General features: G+C 53.2%; 1 long non-coding RNA gene across 1 annotated transcript; it reads right to left on the minus strand.

Moving 5' to 3' along the window:
* Positions 1-2,736: 2,736 nt before the first annotated feature.
* LOC109490593 lies at positions 2,737-9,854 on the minus strand. Its single transcript, XR_002143922.2, has 3 exons — positions 9,815-9,854; positions 5,282-5,338; positions 2,737-3,051 (listed from the first exon to the last, which is right to left on the minus strand). It is a non-coding gene; the product is annotated as an uncharacterized LOC109490593 (long non-coding RNA).
* Between the last annotated feature and the right edge of the window lie 7,221 nt (positions 9,855-17,075).

The following is a 17,075-nucleotide window of genomic DNA, read 5'->3' on the forward strand; positions in this document are numbered from 1 at the left end:
TCCCACTGAACAGGGCACAGGGGTGACCCAGGGCACCTGGCCAAGGTCCCAAGGGGGCTAACTCTCCATGCTGTAACCATGGAGGGCCCCGCCAGCTCTGAGCTTGAGAGTCTGGCTGGGAGGGCAGAGGTAAGCCCCTGCTCCTGGCAGGTGGCTTGGGAGAGCCCTCTCCAGCTGGCAGAGCTCCAGGGTCCCAGGACCTGGGATGATCCTGAGAGAGGGAGGCTGAAGCCAAGGCCCATGGGCCCAACGGATCACCTGAGGTCATCAACAGGAGAGGGGCTGTGGTAGCACATGAACCCACGGGTCCCCGGTCTCAGTGCACTGTTCTGCACCTGGGCCAGTCCCTGGAAGGCTCCAGAAGAGTAGCATACTTGTCAATGACAGGAAGAGCTCGTGTTTCCAGAACTGTCCCTGTGTCCAGCTCTACACAGGCACTTGACCATAACCCCCCAGCCACCTATCTCATTCTCCCCAGCAACGCCCTAGGGAGCTCCATCCTATTGCTTTCTGACAGATACGGAAACTGAGGAAGGTGTAAGCATACACCCAGAAGGCGAGCAGAGCCAGGAGAGAACAGCAGCCGTCAGTCTGGTCTGAGCCCTGGGGGCTTCTGCTTGGGCACTGCTGGGGCAGGGTCCCTTATAGGCTGAGCAGAGGATTTCTGTTGGCACCCCCCCCACCCCTGGGGGCCTGAGCCTTCCTTACCAGGCTGGTCCCTGATACGTATCTTTGAATGAACTCCAAGAGTGGCTCTCTCTCTGACCTCATCCCGGCACCCAGCCTAAGGCCTGCCCCCCAGCGGCTGCTCTGTTCCTTTTGTCACATGAATCAGAGAAGTTTCAGGCCCAGAAATCATGGAGAGGGGGCCGCAGCACCGCAGACAGGAGCAGAAGTCTGGCTCGGGACTTCATCGAGGGCCCTTCGATTGTCTCCTCCCTGGTCCTCGCTGCCCAAGGAAGGAGTTGGGCCCGATTGTGTGTGTGGCCTTCTGCCACTCAATGCAACGTCACATTCTGGAAGGATGCCCCTTCCCAGAGTGCCCATGCTCCTTCATCACACCCTTGCCCACGGGCACTCCACCAGTGGATATTCTGTGAGGTCCAGGAGGGCGGCAGCCAGGTGGGTCCCATTTAGCATGGTGGCCTGACTCCCGGCACACACTCACAGATATTTGTTAAATGAATGAATGGGTGAGTCTCAATGACACTGTTGAAATTGCTCACCACGGCCATTGCCTTCTTGGTGACAGGTGACTGGGGACACGTAGGTTAGTGCTCTGTGAGGGGGTCAGACCATCTAGTGGTGAGGACATCTCAGCAACGGGGATGAGCTTCCCTGCTTCGCCACCAGGCACGTCTGAACTGCCGAGAAGGAATGTAGTCAGGTTTATCGGCGCCTGTCCCTAGAGCAAAACCCAGCTCCAGGCACACCAACAGCTACCCCCCAGGGTCAGCGGCATCCACGTTTCAGGCCTTCCAGGGCGGGCCAGTCTTAGGTGGGGAAAGGAGGGACGAGGTAGGGGTCTGGGGAGACAAAGTGCAAGCTGAGTAGGCCACTCCCCTCCTCCTTGTTCTCCGCTTCTGTGCCCAGGGCCTCCTTTACCCACCTTTCAACAATGGGAGTGCCAAGCCAGCCGCTCCCCGCCGGTGCCCACCGGGTTACTCAGCAGGGCAAGGTCCTGTGTGGGTAACCCTCTGAGACTCTTCCCGGAGGAGGCTAGGGGGGCACAGCTGGCTGGCTTGCGGCTAGCAGGGGATGAAGGAGGGAAGGGCCTAGTCCCAGAGGTGCAGAGCCCACCATGGCTGAGGGGCCTTGCTGGTAGTTTTCCTGGATCCTGGGGCTGATGGCGAAGGCAGGCTGGAAGGGGAGAAGTACAGCAGGGGGGCAGCCCGAGGCAGATGGCCAGAGGCCCTGGCCTTGGGAATCAGACAGCCCTGGGGGATCCCAGCTCTGCTGCTTTCAGACTGAGTGGCCTTGGGCAAGTGGTTTAACCTCTGTGGCTCCGATTCTTCATGCAACATGGGAATGACCATAATAGTTTCCCTTCCAGGGGTGAATCCGTCCATGTGAAGTGCTCAGCACAGGGCCCGCCCGGAGGAAGAGCTCCCTACACACGAACTACTCGCCCTACGCTTGGCATTCTCTGATACCTTCCACGAAGCAGGTGTCTAGCCCGTTGACAGGGCCCAGGCAAGCCATTTTACAGCTCTGCCTCGCAGGACACTCAGCCCCAACTCCAGGAGATAGGGATTGCGACCCCAGGTTTCCCGAGCGGAAGACTGGGGCTCAGAGCTGAGTCATTTGCCCAAAGTCACACAGCTAGCAAAGGTCAGGCAGACTCCGAAAGAATGTGCCCTGTCCACAAGGCCGTTCTGCCCCTCCCACTAAACTCTCCATGTGACTGGGGTGAGTCATTTGGTCTCCTGGGCCTCAGTTTGTTCATCTGTGAAATAGTCTAGATAGTGACTCTACCATCTCATGCTAAGTATATACATGGGGTTATAATGGAGGCACCTCACTTCTGGCTGCCTTCTCTGTTTCCCATGGGGGCACATGGACATGCCCCCAAGAGGAGGTGAAGGACCCTGCTTTTCTCCTTCTTGGTTGTGGGGCCACGAACAAATTCATTCTTCGAGAATTGAAAATATCTAATTAATGTTGACTTAGAGCCTGCGGCCGAGGGGTCAGAAAGACTGTTCCAACACAGTTCTGCTCTCAGGGAGCTCATGGTTTAACGGAAGGGTTCCCAGACCCCTTTGCTTCCCTCATCCTCAGCTGCCTTCATCTAGAAAATGGGTCCCCTGCGTCTGATCTCTCAGAGACAGGAGGGGCAGTGGATGTTCCAGCCTTGGGGGCCTGGATTTGGTGTCTGCAGACCAGGTGGGAGCACGAGGGGCCTTGGGTCCAGCTTCCTAGATCAGCGGTCACAAGGGATGTGGCCCCGCGGCTGCCCCCCTCATGCTTTCCTGCAACAGCGCACCTACTGTTCCCATGTGGTGAAAACCGGCCAATCTCTTTTCCTTGGTGTTGTGAGCAGGAGACAATAATCTGTCGAGAACAAGGCAGATGGCAGGCTAGCCTGTGTCCCTTCTGGCATCTCCGTGTACCTCCAGCCCAGCAAAGACAGACGTGACGTCGGCCATCTTACCAGGAAACGGGCTGTGACCTGCTGGCCCTGTCCACTCCCCTCCCGCCCCCCGCACCTGGCTTCCACCCACAGCCCAATTGGCTCCTCAAAGAGACCGGATCCCCCCAGGCCCTGAAACGTTGAGGTCTCTCTCCCACCCAAGCTAGCACAGCAGACTCTCATAAATTCCTTGGATTAATTTGAATTGACTGAGTTGAACTGAATGGACTTGAATCTAATTGAAGTGAATTGAATTGGATGCCAGATTACAGGCTTCATCGGAGCCCACTGAAATTGGGTTTTTCTAAATGCTAGTCCCTAGATGTGAAAGGCCAATTTTCACCCCTTGTTTCTCCATTTCCTCCTTGTTGGACAGAGCGTGTGGGAGGGGGAGAACGGGGGACAGGGGTGGGGGACAAAGGCAGTGGGCTTCCAGCTATACGCCCCAATGCCCTTTCCAACTAGGGCTTAAAAATGCCACAAAGCCTCATTTCCGGAAGCCAAACAGAAACATTTGAAGGTTCTTCCTTTGTTTTGATTGCTGGCGGCCTGTGTGAGTACTGGAGTGGCCAATGGCTAAGCTCTAGGTGGGGTACCAGGTGGGGCCTGCAGAAGAGCATCTGGGTGTGATTGGCAAGAAGACGGTTGTGAGCATCCCGTGAGTGGACAACGGGGTGTAGGCGGAGAGGCCCGCCATCCTGCAAGGCCAGACATTCAGGGTCTCCTGCCTCGACTTTACAGACCCTGGCAGCAGTGACCACGTCTTCCTCAGCCTCAGGGTCTGTGTTTCCTTCATGGTCTTCTTTGCAGGCCAGACATTCCGCCAGGGCTGGGGCACCCTTCCCTGGCTCTACTCTTTCTCAGTCGTAATGCCATCCACATCCCCCTGGCGGCAGAGGGACAGCTCCCCCGCCTTAGTCTTCCTACTGTAGTGGCTCAGTGACCACCTAGACCAGACGACTCGGAGGTGGCTCTCAGAACCCACAGCCACCTGAGCCTCCGACCCAGAGAGCCAACTGCCTCTTAACATGTGGCCTGCAGGTACCTGCAGCCTGAAATTTCCCGAAGTGTATCACCTGGCTGACCTCTCCTCCGGCCTTCCCCACCTGGGTCAACACCAGCCGCCATCAAGATGCCCAAGCCAGAAACGGCTGACGTCCTTGACATCTGCTTCTCGTTCTCCCCCCACAGGCAACCCACCTGCAAACCATGGCAATCTGACCTCCTGAGAATCTCTCAGAACCCTCCAGTCACTCCACTGTGGCCACCTGGGTCCACTGGACAAGTGCAATAACCTCCTAACTGTCCCCCTACACCCACTGTGGCCACCTTTAATCCATAGTCCACGTGTGGGATGTTGCCGAAACGCAGATAGAGCATATCTGCCGCCCACGCCTTCAAAGCCAACAGCTGTTTCCCGGTTTTGGGGGGCGGGGGGTTAAAGGCCCAGCTCATTTATATGCAGGGGGAAAAAATCCCACTTACCCTCCCCAACTGCCTCTCTTTGGGTTCCTAGTGCTAGACATGCTCCTTTCTGCCCAGGACCTTTGCACATGCTGCCGCCTCTACCCGGAAAGCACTTCCCTCTCCCCTTCCTACAGTTAGCCCCTACTCATTCTCAGGTCAGGCCTCCAGCATCAGGGAAGCCTGCCCTTACTCTAGCAAAGGCCTCATCACACCATGTACCTGTTACTCACGGAGCCCCAGCTGGAATTGTCCACGCGTTGGATTTGATTATCATCTGCCTCATCCCCTAGACTGTAAGGCAGGGAAGCTTTCTGCTTTTGTTCACCACCCTACTTCCAGGCGCCAGCCCTGGGCCCTACACGGCAGGGGCCCAGCGAATGAGAGAATGAGTAGGGGAATGAATGAATGAAAGCAAGCAAAGAGGACCTATGTCTAGACAATTGTGCCCCATTCCAACACGTGAGGGTCCTTTGCTCCCCCGAGACAGCTTTCTCAGTGTCACGTCCTGGGCTTTGCTCCCTTGTGACCCCTCTTCTGCCCAGTAAATCTCTTCCCTCTTCCCTGCGTCTAGCTAAATTCACCCCTTTCAAGGCTCAGCTCATGTTAAATTCCAAGAAATAATTATGAAACAGTCATCAGGAGGATGGCTGGGAGGGGACCCTGTGTGTTGAAACTTTTTTCTACCTCATTTGAAAATGCAGTCAGTTCCCCATGGCCTGGAGGTGGTTCCTGGTAGACAACCTGAGGAATAAAAGCATATGATTTTGGTCACATTTCCAGAGGCAGAAGGTTTCCCACTTGCAGTGGAGGGTGAAGTCTGAGAAATCTCCAAATGCTGTCAGCCTTTCTGGGAACCACATCTTACTTAACCAAAAAACTCCTAGGAAATCAACTGGAAAACTCACTAAGTATGAATAGGAGGCTGGGCCCAGCTAAGGTGGGGGTGGCTACCATGTGACCTGACCTAAGCAAGGCCCTGGAGGTTCCCAGGAGGGTCAGGGAGAGGTGGGGAGGTCCCATCATCTTAACGCTACCAACACCTCATTTACAAAAGGGACTTTTAAAGTCTGAGCCCATGAGGGGAAGTCAGGCACCTCTGAGAGCTTGGGCAAGGTTTAGTGCCCAGGTGACGCCAAAGATGAAAATCGAGACAGTCCCTGCAGGGAGGATAGAAAAAAATATCAAGTCCCACATCCTGGCCATCAGTTTGTGAGTCCCCAGAGCCCCCCGGGATAGTGATGGGGAACATTCCAGCACAGCAGGAGAATCATCGAAAGGCAGGGCCAGAAAGAGCCACAGAGCTCATCCAGTCCAATCCCCCCGCTTAACAAATGGGGAAACTGAATCCAGAGAGGCCAATGGACTTGCTCAAGCAATTAAATTCCGTGGTGTAATTAGAGCTAGAACCTGGGCTTCTAGGTCCTTCTGCTGCCTCAGGCGGTTTAGAAGGCTCAGAACCTGCCATCCTGCCTGCCTGTCCCACTGCCTGTCCCTCACCTGACTGCTCCCCGGTGAGGCTGAGGGGAGGCTGGCGGACAGATGGGTTGAGGTTCTCCTGAGCTGGAGACCGCTTGAATGAGTGCGGGAAGGGGGCATCCCCACACTGATATGTGTCCAACACATGTTGGGCAGCTGATACTGTGCTTTCTGTGCAAGATCTCATTGTGGTAGATTAAAGGCAACTTTGTGCTTCTGCTTTCAGCCAAAGGCGAGGTGCAAACCTTAAACCTGGGCGGGCCTCAGTGACTTGCTTGATCAAAGAGCAGACCAGTAGAATGCGGCGGAAGTGACGTACTGGGTTTCTAAGGCTAAGCCCCCAGAAACCCTGCAGCTTCCGCCTGGGGTTCTTGGAACACTCGGTCTCAGAGGCTGCCTCTCAGCACCCCATACCGTGAGATGCCCAAGTACATGGGAAGCCACGCATGGCCGTTCCGGTCAACAGCCCGGTGGAGCTCTCCGCGCATAGTCAGCAGCCAACGACGGCCAAGGGCTCGGCCACCTTAGCTGTGCAGGCCAGGTGAGCCCGCAGCCACGGCCGCTCAGCTGCCACCTGCTCACCATCTCCTGGGAGACCTCCAGCAAGAACGCCTGGCTGGGGGCAGTGGACCCACAGAACCTGAACGATAATAATGTATTAATTCTCTAAGTGCCCTGGCACCTTGCTACACGGCAATAGACAACATCAACGTTCATCCCACCCTCCCTCCCTCTTGGCAACTCCGGCAGATTGGGGTCTCTTTCCCTTGTACAAATGGGGAAATCCGGGTACAGGGAAGTCACTTGCTCAAAGTTACACACTAGATAAATGGCAGATCTCAGATTTGCACGACCCGCTCAAGTCCTTCCAGCCAAGGACTGGACCCCTCGGCCATATGGGTGCTGGGAGTATCAGTCCCCTGCACCCTGACACACGTCCCTGTTTGTACTTCTCCACTTGGTCTTGTAGGGGACAGGGAGCGTGATTAGTGATGTCGGGGTTGTGTGCCTGGACCCAAACTGGGCATGGGATTTGTCTGGCTCTGGGGGCAGGACTGACCTGTGCGAAAGGTGTATGGATTACACAGATAGATCATCCATTCATGTAAACGTGTCTCCTGAGTTTACTACGTGCAGCACAGTCGAGGGGTGGGGGAGTTGAGGGCAAATCAACAGTCCCCAGAGACTATGCTGGGGGCTTCACCAAAGGTAGGCGAAGCCCCTGGCAGACTTCGAGAGAGGGCAGAGGGACTTCCAGTCTGCCGGCTAGTTAAGGGTGGTCAGGAGGCAACATTGCCACCTCATGAGGGAGCGGGATTGAGGTTGAACTTGGAAGGCTGAGGGAGGGAGAGAGCACAATATGCAGAGACATGGGGACAGGGAAGAAGGGGCATGAGGAGTCTAGGAAAATGACAGCAGATCCCAAAGTTAGGATGTGGGCTCCATGGGGAAGCTGGGGCCCAGAGCACAGGCCTTGACTGTTGGGTTGGGACCTTGGTCTTAACCCCAGGACAATGGGGAGCCATGAAAACGGTTTCAATAGGGAAGTGACATACTTTCAAAAGACCACTCGGGCCAGGGGGCAGAGGAGACCAGGGCGTCCAAGCAGCTGCCGGGAGCTCAGGTGGGAAGCTGTTGCACCAGAGGACGAAGTCCCGGATAGAGACCTCCCCCCGCCCCGGGGGTACCCTCTCCCCCCGTCCCCACGAACCTCTTCTCTGGCCATGATGCACGGTGTAGACCCAACCCCAATCACTGCCACCTGCACCGCAATCCCCAGGTAGCAAGAATGAAGGGAAAAAGGAAACGAGTCAGGGAAGGAGGGAAAGTGAATGTGAGGTGGGGTGTTACTAAGCCAGACAAGGCCTTACAGTCCATCTCTCACTGGTGTGGGATGTCTTCCAGACAGGCTGCATGGAATCCCTGACTCTGGGAATGGGCCCTTATGGGGAGAAGGGAACAATTTATCTCCTGGCTCCTACCCGTCTCCTGTCTCTCATAGGTCAAGGTTATCTCCACAGGGAGTTACCACTCTCCTGCAGATTGGGGTTGCATTCCTTCCAGGCAGCCTCTAGAAAACCAAATCCCACAGCCCTGGCATAGCACTTCATTGGAGCCCAGAGTAGAGGGTCCATCCGGGTCAAAAATGGGCAATGGGAGCCATCAAGGCTCCCACCGTGGTAGGCATGATGGAGTTTGGGCCAAAGCCAGGCCCTCGGCCCAGGAGAAGTTGACATGACAGGCAGTCTAAAGAATGGGATGTTTAGCTCCCCTCACCCAGGGGCCCAGAGGACCAGTGGGACTGAGCACCTCTGAGAAGTACAAAACCCAGATCTGGTGTCAAGACAGGTAACTCCTCAAAACCGATGGAGGAATCACTGCTGGAAAACAAAGTGGCTCAGATGCTAAGCCCTACAGGAACACCGGGGTCAGGGGCCGAGCAGCCCCCCACAGCAGGTGCAGCCCTGGTCGTCCTCTCCCTCTGGGCCCCGTGCATCATGCTCCTCTCCATTCACACTCTCCAGAAGCAGCCCCCAAGATGAGGATTCATGGGAGAACGATTTATTAGGAAAGCCCTCCCAGGAGAAACCAGTAAATGATCGGGGCAAGTAGGACAGGGATGGGGAGGAAGCAAGGTTGGGCTGGGATGTGACCTTGGGCAAAGCTCCACAAGGGGCAGCCTCCCCCTGCCCCTGAAGGGAACTCTGCCATTGAGTTGCTTCTCAGAGTTATTCCAAGCCAGACAAGGGAGCTTGGCTCTGTGCGTTCCCCCACATCAATCATCAGTCAGGAGCCACCAGTGAGGGGCTTAAATTCCAAGGGAGCTCTCTGCAAAACTCTGACAAAAGAGCTGCTGGGTGATTGACGCAAAGGCATGTCAGAGGTGGAAACAAGACTGAGGGACCCAAGTGAGGCATGGCCATCTTACTGTCCCACAGTGCATCCACAACGTACTCCCTGGACAAAAAAGGAAGCATTAGTCTATCCTTACAGACAGCTAGTTAGTGAAAGCTGCACTTTCAGAACTGCAGGGTGATGTTTGAAGGGGAGGTTGGGGTTATACCAGGCATCCTTCAGTCCAGAGATTTGGAAATCCACCTGGCTTGGGCAAGCAATAAAAATACTCGCTGGGGCCTGAAATCCTGCAGTTCAAATGATAATGATGATGATCGAAACGTGTTGGTTTAAATTTTGTCAGTGTCCCACACCCCTATGTGTTACCCAGACTTTCGATTACGGCTTGGGCTGTAACAGGGAATTGGACCCGTGAGTAGAAAATCAGCCTCTCCCTGAGCCCCACGGGACATCAGCGCCACAATCATTCATGACTCCGTAAGTAGCATTGTGTTAGTCTTCCTTACCTTGAAAGCTCTGTCTAATCAATCACTACATAGCAATTGTAATTGACGATACTAATGACATCAGTAACAGTGACAGTGGACACTGACGGGGCACTTTACTGTGTGCTGTTCTAGGGGCTCTTCCCGCACTAACTCACTTCATTCTCACAACCACCCCAGGAGGAAGGGACTGCTTCAGTCCTCATTTGCCAGGGAAGGAAACTGAGGCTCAGTGCCATGAATGAACTCACCCAGTGACACAGCCAGTCAGCGGGGGCCCAGGCAGGCTGGTTCCAGAGTCCATGGCCACCTCGCCTCCCCCGGTCACAAAGCACGACACCCAGCCGGCGTGGCAGAGTGTACTTTCCAAAGATGGCCACAGCAAAATCTCCCATCCTACCTGTTCTTCTCACAATGACTTGGACACTTCTCCCATGAAGAGGCAGAGTCTGTGTTCCCTCCCCCTTTGAAATCCAGCAGGCTTTTGTGACCCGTTCAATCAATACAGTACAGCAGAAGTGACCCTCTGTGACTTCTGACATAAGTCATAAAGGGGTTGCAGTTTCCACCTTGCTCACACAACGCCCCAACCTTCCTGGAAGCCACCAGACTTCCCTGAGGCTGCCATGCTGCGAGGAAGCCCAAGCTAGCCCACGCGGGGAGTTCACCTTGGGCAGCCTCAGTTACTCCAGCCCTTGCTGCTGCATTTCCACTTACCCTGTGACAAAAGCCACAGGGAGACACTCAGAGCCAGAACCACCAGACAAGTCTTTCTCGAACTTTTTCCCCACCCGAGCCATGAGATAGTCAGATGATGCAGTAAAAGTCACGGTTCGCAGTGACAGCTGGAACAGCTAGCAAACCAGCACAGAGAGTAGCTGGGAGGAGGTGAAAGGTGGGAGAACCCTGGGGGACTAAGGTGGCCGAGGGAGGAGGAGGGCTTGTGCTGGCAGGAGGAGCCTCCCGTAAGGCTCCCAGAGCAGTGAGAGGTGAGCTTGCAGAGGCAGCTGGGGCCTCACGGAGAGCCTTGGGTGCCAGGCTACCTGTCTGATTTCTGTGGCCATGGGGAGCCATGGCATACTGATGGCTTTAGGAAAAGCTGCTAGCATCTCTTGAGTACTTGCTGTGTCCCCGGGACTTGGTTACAACTTCACAGTCAGTGCTTACAAAATCCAGTGAGAGGCTGCAGATGACACATGAAGAAACTGACGCTCAGGGCATTGACATCGTTTGGCCAAACTCCACTGGCTCTAATGGGTGTCAGAACCTAGATTTGAACCTGGATCTGCCTGGCTCCCAAGCTCCAGCCTAGGAACACATGCCCCTGGCAGATGTTCTCCCCGGTGGGATGTCACAAGCTGAGCCAAGCCTCAGAAGGATCACTGCGGTGCTGCTGGCAAGGCGGATTTGGGGCAGTGGTGTGGGAGGGGAGTCTGAAGGTAAGGAGGCCAGCTAGGAGACTGTAGCAATCGTCTCGGCCACAGGGGCTGAGGCTCTCTCTTCATTAGAGTGAGACTGCAGGATCCCAGAGTCAAGGCGGAAGTGCAATTCCAGCACCATGTGCTTCTCTAAAAGGCAAAAGAAAGTCGCGGGAGCCAAGTTCTTTAAGCCTTGGACCCTGAATCCGGATCTCATCCTGGGGCCTGTCCTCCTTCCTCAGGGGTTCCTTCCAGAAGGGAAGGCCAGGAAGCCTCATCTCAAGGCCTCCTTGACCTTCTGAAATTGCAAGACGACAAAAGAGGAACACGAATGCAAGCGCCCCAAATCACCATCTACTGGATTTCCCCAGAACAAATTCGACTGAAGAACCTGCATGGGGGCTGGTTTTGACATATGGTACTTGACATTCATGGTCTTGGGTTCTCACCCCAACTCTATTCTCTCACCAGCTGTGCGGCCTGGGACAAAGCCACTTCCTCTATCTTGAAAGTCACACCCAGCCCTGTCATTCTGTGCCTCTCAGTCTATCTTGAGCTCCCTAAGGAAGACGTGGACCCCAAACGTGGGCAGATCGGATTGTACAAGTGGTCACACCCCTGCACCCTTCCCCTGCATCCACGTCCTCTGTGATGTGATCTTGTAGCTCCTCCATGAAGAAATGGATCCACTCCCACCCCCACCTGGAATCTGGGCTGGCCCCATGTCTTGCGTTGGCCGACAGGATGTGGCCGAAGTGATGGGGTGCTGGGTTCAAGTCTAACTTTCAGCGGGGCTGCTGCACTCTCATGCTTTCTCTTAGAACCCAGCTACAGTCAGGCAAACTGGCCCGAGCAGGCCTGCCGGAGGGTCAGAGAGCCGGGGCACTCCACCCTGGGCCGGCCCATGCTGCCGTGTCCAGCCCAGAGCAACCGAGCTGCCTCTCCAACCGCAGCTGACCACAGACGAGATAAGATATATCCCATGAAGCCGTAGAGCCTGGAGGAATAATGAATGGTTGTTTTCAGCCATCGAGTTCTGGGGTGGTTTGATAAGCAGCGATGGCTAACTGACAGAGAGAGGTGTCAAAATGATTTTGGCAGTTCGCAACTGTCATTACCACAGAGCCTCACAAAAAATCCCGTGGGCTCAGATTTGGCATCCCCACCGAGGCTCTCAGAGAGGGGATGTGATTTCCCTTACATACATAAGTGTAAGCCACAAATCCGGAATGTGGAGCCAGCCCATCTGACGACACATCCTGAATTCCTGCTACCACACTTCACTGCCCACTGGGGATCCTGAAGCGATCAAGGACTCTTCCTTCTTGCCTCTGTCCGGCTTCCTGCACTGTCCTGTCTACTCATGTCAGTGAGAAGCGTGGGGACGGCCAGGCCACGCCCACTGGCCACGCCCCCTGAGCATCACACTTCCATGCACCTGTCTGCACCACCTGGCGCTTCCTTTTCCCACTCTGCTGTGGTGTGGGGACGGGGCATCTTTGGGAATGTGGTCTCAGAAAACCGTGTCGTCCTCGGGACAGTGGGGAAAGCATCCTACCCACTGCCGCCGTGAGCAAGTCAGAGAAACTGTGACGACCCCGAGAAGTGGAGGGGATGAAACAATGATTCAAGGGTGGACAGACTCTCCCTCTTGAGTCCCAGGCCCTGGGCAGGGCTCTGGTCTGGGAGTCCCGGAACCTGGCCCTGGGCCTGCCCTGCGTCTTTGACCAAGGCCACTTCCTTCTCTGAGACTTTGTTTCTCCATCTGCAAGGAGTCCCCACCCCACCGAGGATTCTCGACAGCACGATCCTGGAGTGGAAAATCCGTGAAGTTTCCCCAGAAGTTATGTGAGGCCAGGACTAGGGCCTGGGCTTGAGGCTCCGGGAGAGGAAGGAATGTGCAAATGTCAAAAAAAAAGAGTTACAGAAATGACTGTGACCTTTCATGTTGACCCAGAACAAGTTAACCCTCGAAGCCCCTCACCCTGACCTAATACCCTACATTTTTGAGGATCACTAGCGAGAGCAAGAGGCTAAAATTGCCATCATTGGTATGTCCTGAGCTTGAAGGTGAGGGGCTCTGGGTACCGGTGGCTCAGAGCCTGGCACGGGCGGGAGGGAGGCTCGGCCCTCACTCCTCCGCGATACGAACCCCTGTTCGACCACCTTTCGAGAAGGAGGCCCAGATGGGCCCAAGGCCAAGGCTTCCGCAGTCTTGGGCCTCTGACAGGGAGCAGTGGCTAGTTCCTGCAGGCGGTGAAATGCCCGGTTTGCCTCTGAACTGGCAGCGACTAACGCTGCATAGCAGATACAATAAAACAGATCATGGAAAATTTAATGGCCCGTGGTCGACAATCACTGAATTATTTATGCCATCCCTGCCTCTTCTGAATTCTCAATTGCTGGGCCCCCAGCCCTGCAGCCCCAGCAGTTTGCAGACCTGACAGGAGAATGGGACCCAGGAGCCGAGAGGCGGGGGCTTTCTGGGTAACCTTGGGCAACAGTGGCTTCCCCTCTCTTGGCTCTATCTTCGCTTCTGCCAAATTGGAGGGCTTTCTTCCATGAACTTCATAACAACTTAAATTTACACTGCTTTTTCTGTTCCGAGATGATTCCCACGTCCCTCCAGCCTTTCCCAGTCCCTGTGAGGTAGGCAGGATGGATAATGCTAGTGTTCCCATCGTCCAGATAGTAAACTGAAGCTCAGAACTGTGACAAGCCTTGGTCAAAGTCAAAAAGACAAAAAAAGTAGTGGAGAGAATGTCCAATGTGAGATGTAGACTGGGTACAAAGAATTCAAATTTCCTCCATACCAAAAACCTGTTGGGGGAAAAAAAAAGTTGTAAGTAAAAGAAAGAGTAAATCCTAGTAGGAAATAGGCAAGGATACTTCCAGTGAACCTGAAATGTGGAGAAAGGAAGCAGGAATAGGGTATCCAATTGATTGAGGAGCCAGAACAAGGAAACTGTGAGTCAGCATAGGCCAAGGCGAAGCTAGCTTGTCGCTGAAGCCCCAGAGCCTCAGAGAAAACTCTACCCAAAGCAAGGGGGCCTTGGGGCAATTCAAACTGCTGGAAGCATAGCTGGGCCAGTTGTGGCAGCCTCTATATGGAACAGGTGGCCTTGGCATTCGACCCCAGGAAAACATCCTGAGAACAACTCTCCAAATAAAATGGGAGTTCTGCTGGCAAACCTGTAGACTTGCCCTTCCTGATGTTCCTCAACAGACTTTGACGGAAAACACACAGACAGCGGCTCCGCAGGGAGAAAACGTGATCTGTTCTGCCACAAAGGGGCTCTCCGCCATCCGCACTGGCTCTTATGGGACTGATACAGAGGAGCATGTCCGTACAAGGTGGAAGGTGCGTTGGCTGGTGTGCAATTTTCCCTGCACGCTATGTTCTGTGCCACCAGTAACAGCTGCTGAATGCCAAGCAAGCTGAACCCAGAGACACACGGTACCAGACACAGTTCCCAGGCACCCCCATCCTCCTCGGGGCCACTTGCACTGTCTTTGGAGGGCTTGTGACAAGGGGCTCCTCATTCCCTGTGCATTTTACCCTCATTTTCATAACCCAGAAGGCTATCCCTACCTCACACCACTTTCTATCAAGCTACCGTCACTTTAAACAAACAAACAACGACGACAAAAAAAACAGGTGCTGTTACTCTTGTTAATGTTTATAATACTGAAGGAATTTTGAGTAGCTTATCCTTAACCCTATTTTTCTTATTAGTCTCATTATGCTTAATTGCAATTTTGAAGAATTTAAGAGCTTGGGGGATCTCACGTGTCAAAATCCCCATAACGGAGGCTTTCTGCCTCAGAGGAGTCTTCCTTCTTCCAGCATGGTGGTAGGTCATGAGCTTGCATTTCTGCTCCCTGTCAGCAAGCCTCCCCCAGACACTTCCAGGACCCTGGCCCACCCAGGAGAGAGGCCTGCATAACCGTGCAGGAGAACATCCCATTCCAGCCAGTACAGACCAACCTAGTTATTTATCCACACATCTTCCATGGATATCTGAGGATTCTGGAGCTTTGAGGAAAATAAACCTTTATAAAAAAGAAGGCTCAAGATGAACAAAGCAACTGAAAAGGAAAAACAGAGATGATGCAGCAAACAGAACACTCATGCTGATTCACTGGGAGGATGGGGCATTCATAAAACAAAAGCAGCTTGCTACGGGGGTGGGGGGAGAAACAAACAGAATAAAATAGTTCTTAGAATGAAAAATACAGGGGCTGAAATGAAGAGCTAATAAAACGGTCAAATTATAGAATGGAAGGAAATCAGAGATGGAGACAATAAAGTCTAGGAAATGTCTCAGAATACAGATTAAAATGTCAAAGTGATTTTTAAAATAAGGAAAGATAATAGGAGGTGGAGCCCAGAGCCCAGAACTCTGCTACCCAACTAAGAGGAATTTCAGGAGAGAACCGAAGCCATAAAAGGGAAGGAACAGTCAAATAGTAAGAGGAAATCTCTCTTAGCAGACGGAAGATGGGGATTCGAGGGGTAAAAAGGATTACTGTATTATCAAGATTCTCTTATGTACATCTAATGGAAACCCAACTCAAAGTGGGTGGAGGGAAAAGGAACGTATTGTCTGATCTGACTTCAGTCTTGCTTGCATCCCGAGGCTCCCTGCTGGAAATTCATTCCTTCCTTCCCTTTCTCCCTTTCTCTCTTTCACACTCTGCCCTCCTCTCCTGAACCCCCGTGGGTTCATTCCCAGTCCGACTCTCTACGTGCATTGGCTAAGAAGGTCTCCAGAATTCCCAGTCTCACTTCATCTTGGCGCCAAACCCACAGGACAGGGTGTTCTCCTCTCTCAGAACATCCCAATTGGTCTCTAAGATGTACTCTGATTGGCTCAGTGTGGGTCACATGTTCACCCTGAACCAATCCCCTGGCTGGAGAGATGGGATGCTCTGATTGGCTCCCCTGGGGGCAGGAAGGACCACCCCTTCATTAACTGCGCCTCCAAAGCTCCTGGGAGAGGGGCGAGTTCCTGGCAGTTCCCAAGGAGAAGGGAGGCAGTCAGACAAAAAAGCAGCAGCCAGTTACTGTTCTCACCAACTACACAACACATGCGATGGGAAAGAGACACAAGTTTCACGACAAAGGGGGAAAGTTTCCAAGGTCCAGCAGTTAAGAGGAAACCTTAGAACTTCTTAAGGAGAAAACTTAGGGCAGCAAGAAGGAAACCACAATCAGACTGGCATTAGATATTGCACATGTGATGGAACTTTCTAGAAAGCAACAGAACAATGTCTATAGCATTCTGAGGAGAAATCTCTTGGAATCTCGCATTCAAGTGGGAGAGCACAATACAGACGTTCTTAAGTACTCCAGAACACAGATTCACACCACACCCCCACCCCTGTTATGCACACTTTCTGACAAAAACTCCTGAGGATGTACTCTGACAAAATGAAGACTGAATCCAAGAGAGAAGACAAGTTCAAGAAATCATAGAACTAACCCAGGATTCGAAGGGGCACATGCACCACTATCTACAGTAGCCAAATTATGGAGACAGCCCAAGTGTCCACCGACAGATGAATGGATGAGGAAGACATGGTATATATACAGTGGAATATCACTCAGTCATAAAAAAAGAACGCGATCTTGCCATTTACAATGACATGGATGGAGCTAAAGAGTATTATGCTAAGTATTATGTTTAAAATAAGTCAGAGAAAGACAAACGTAACGATTTCATTCATATATGGAATTTAAGAAACAAAACAGATGAACGTAGAGGAAGGAAGAAAAAAGAGAGAGAGAAGGAAACAAACAATGAGAGACTATTAATGATAGAGAACAAACTGAGGGTTGATGGAGGGAGGTGGGGGGTGGGCTAAATGGGGGATGGATATTAAGGAGGGCACTTGTGATGAGCCCTGGGTGTTGTGTGTAAGTGAGGAACCACTGAATTCTACTGCTGAAACCAACATTACTCTATGTGTTAACTATGTAAATAAAAACTTGAAACAGAAACAAACAAAAGAAGTAACCCAGGAGATGAATGAAAAGGCCTAAGAAGCAATTAGTCCCGATTAGAACACGGAATCAGAGGACTCCATGAGGAATAACCTCAAGAAGAAAACAGCACTGGGGCACCTGGGCGGCTCAGTCAGTTGGGCATCACACTCTTGATTTCAGCTCAGGTCATGATCTCGGGGTCCTGAGATGGAGCCCCTCCTTGGCCTCTGTGCTCAGAGGGGAGTCTGCTTGTC

Source organism: Ailuropoda melanoleuca, chromosome 5, assembly GCF_002007445.2.
Source record: "Ailuropoda melanoleuca isolate Jingjing chromosome 5, ASM200744v2, whole genome shotgun sequence".
NCBI classification, from domain to species: domain Eukaryota; kingdom Metazoa; phylum Chordata; class Mammalia; order Carnivora; family Ursidae; genus Ailuropoda; species Ailuropoda melanoleuca.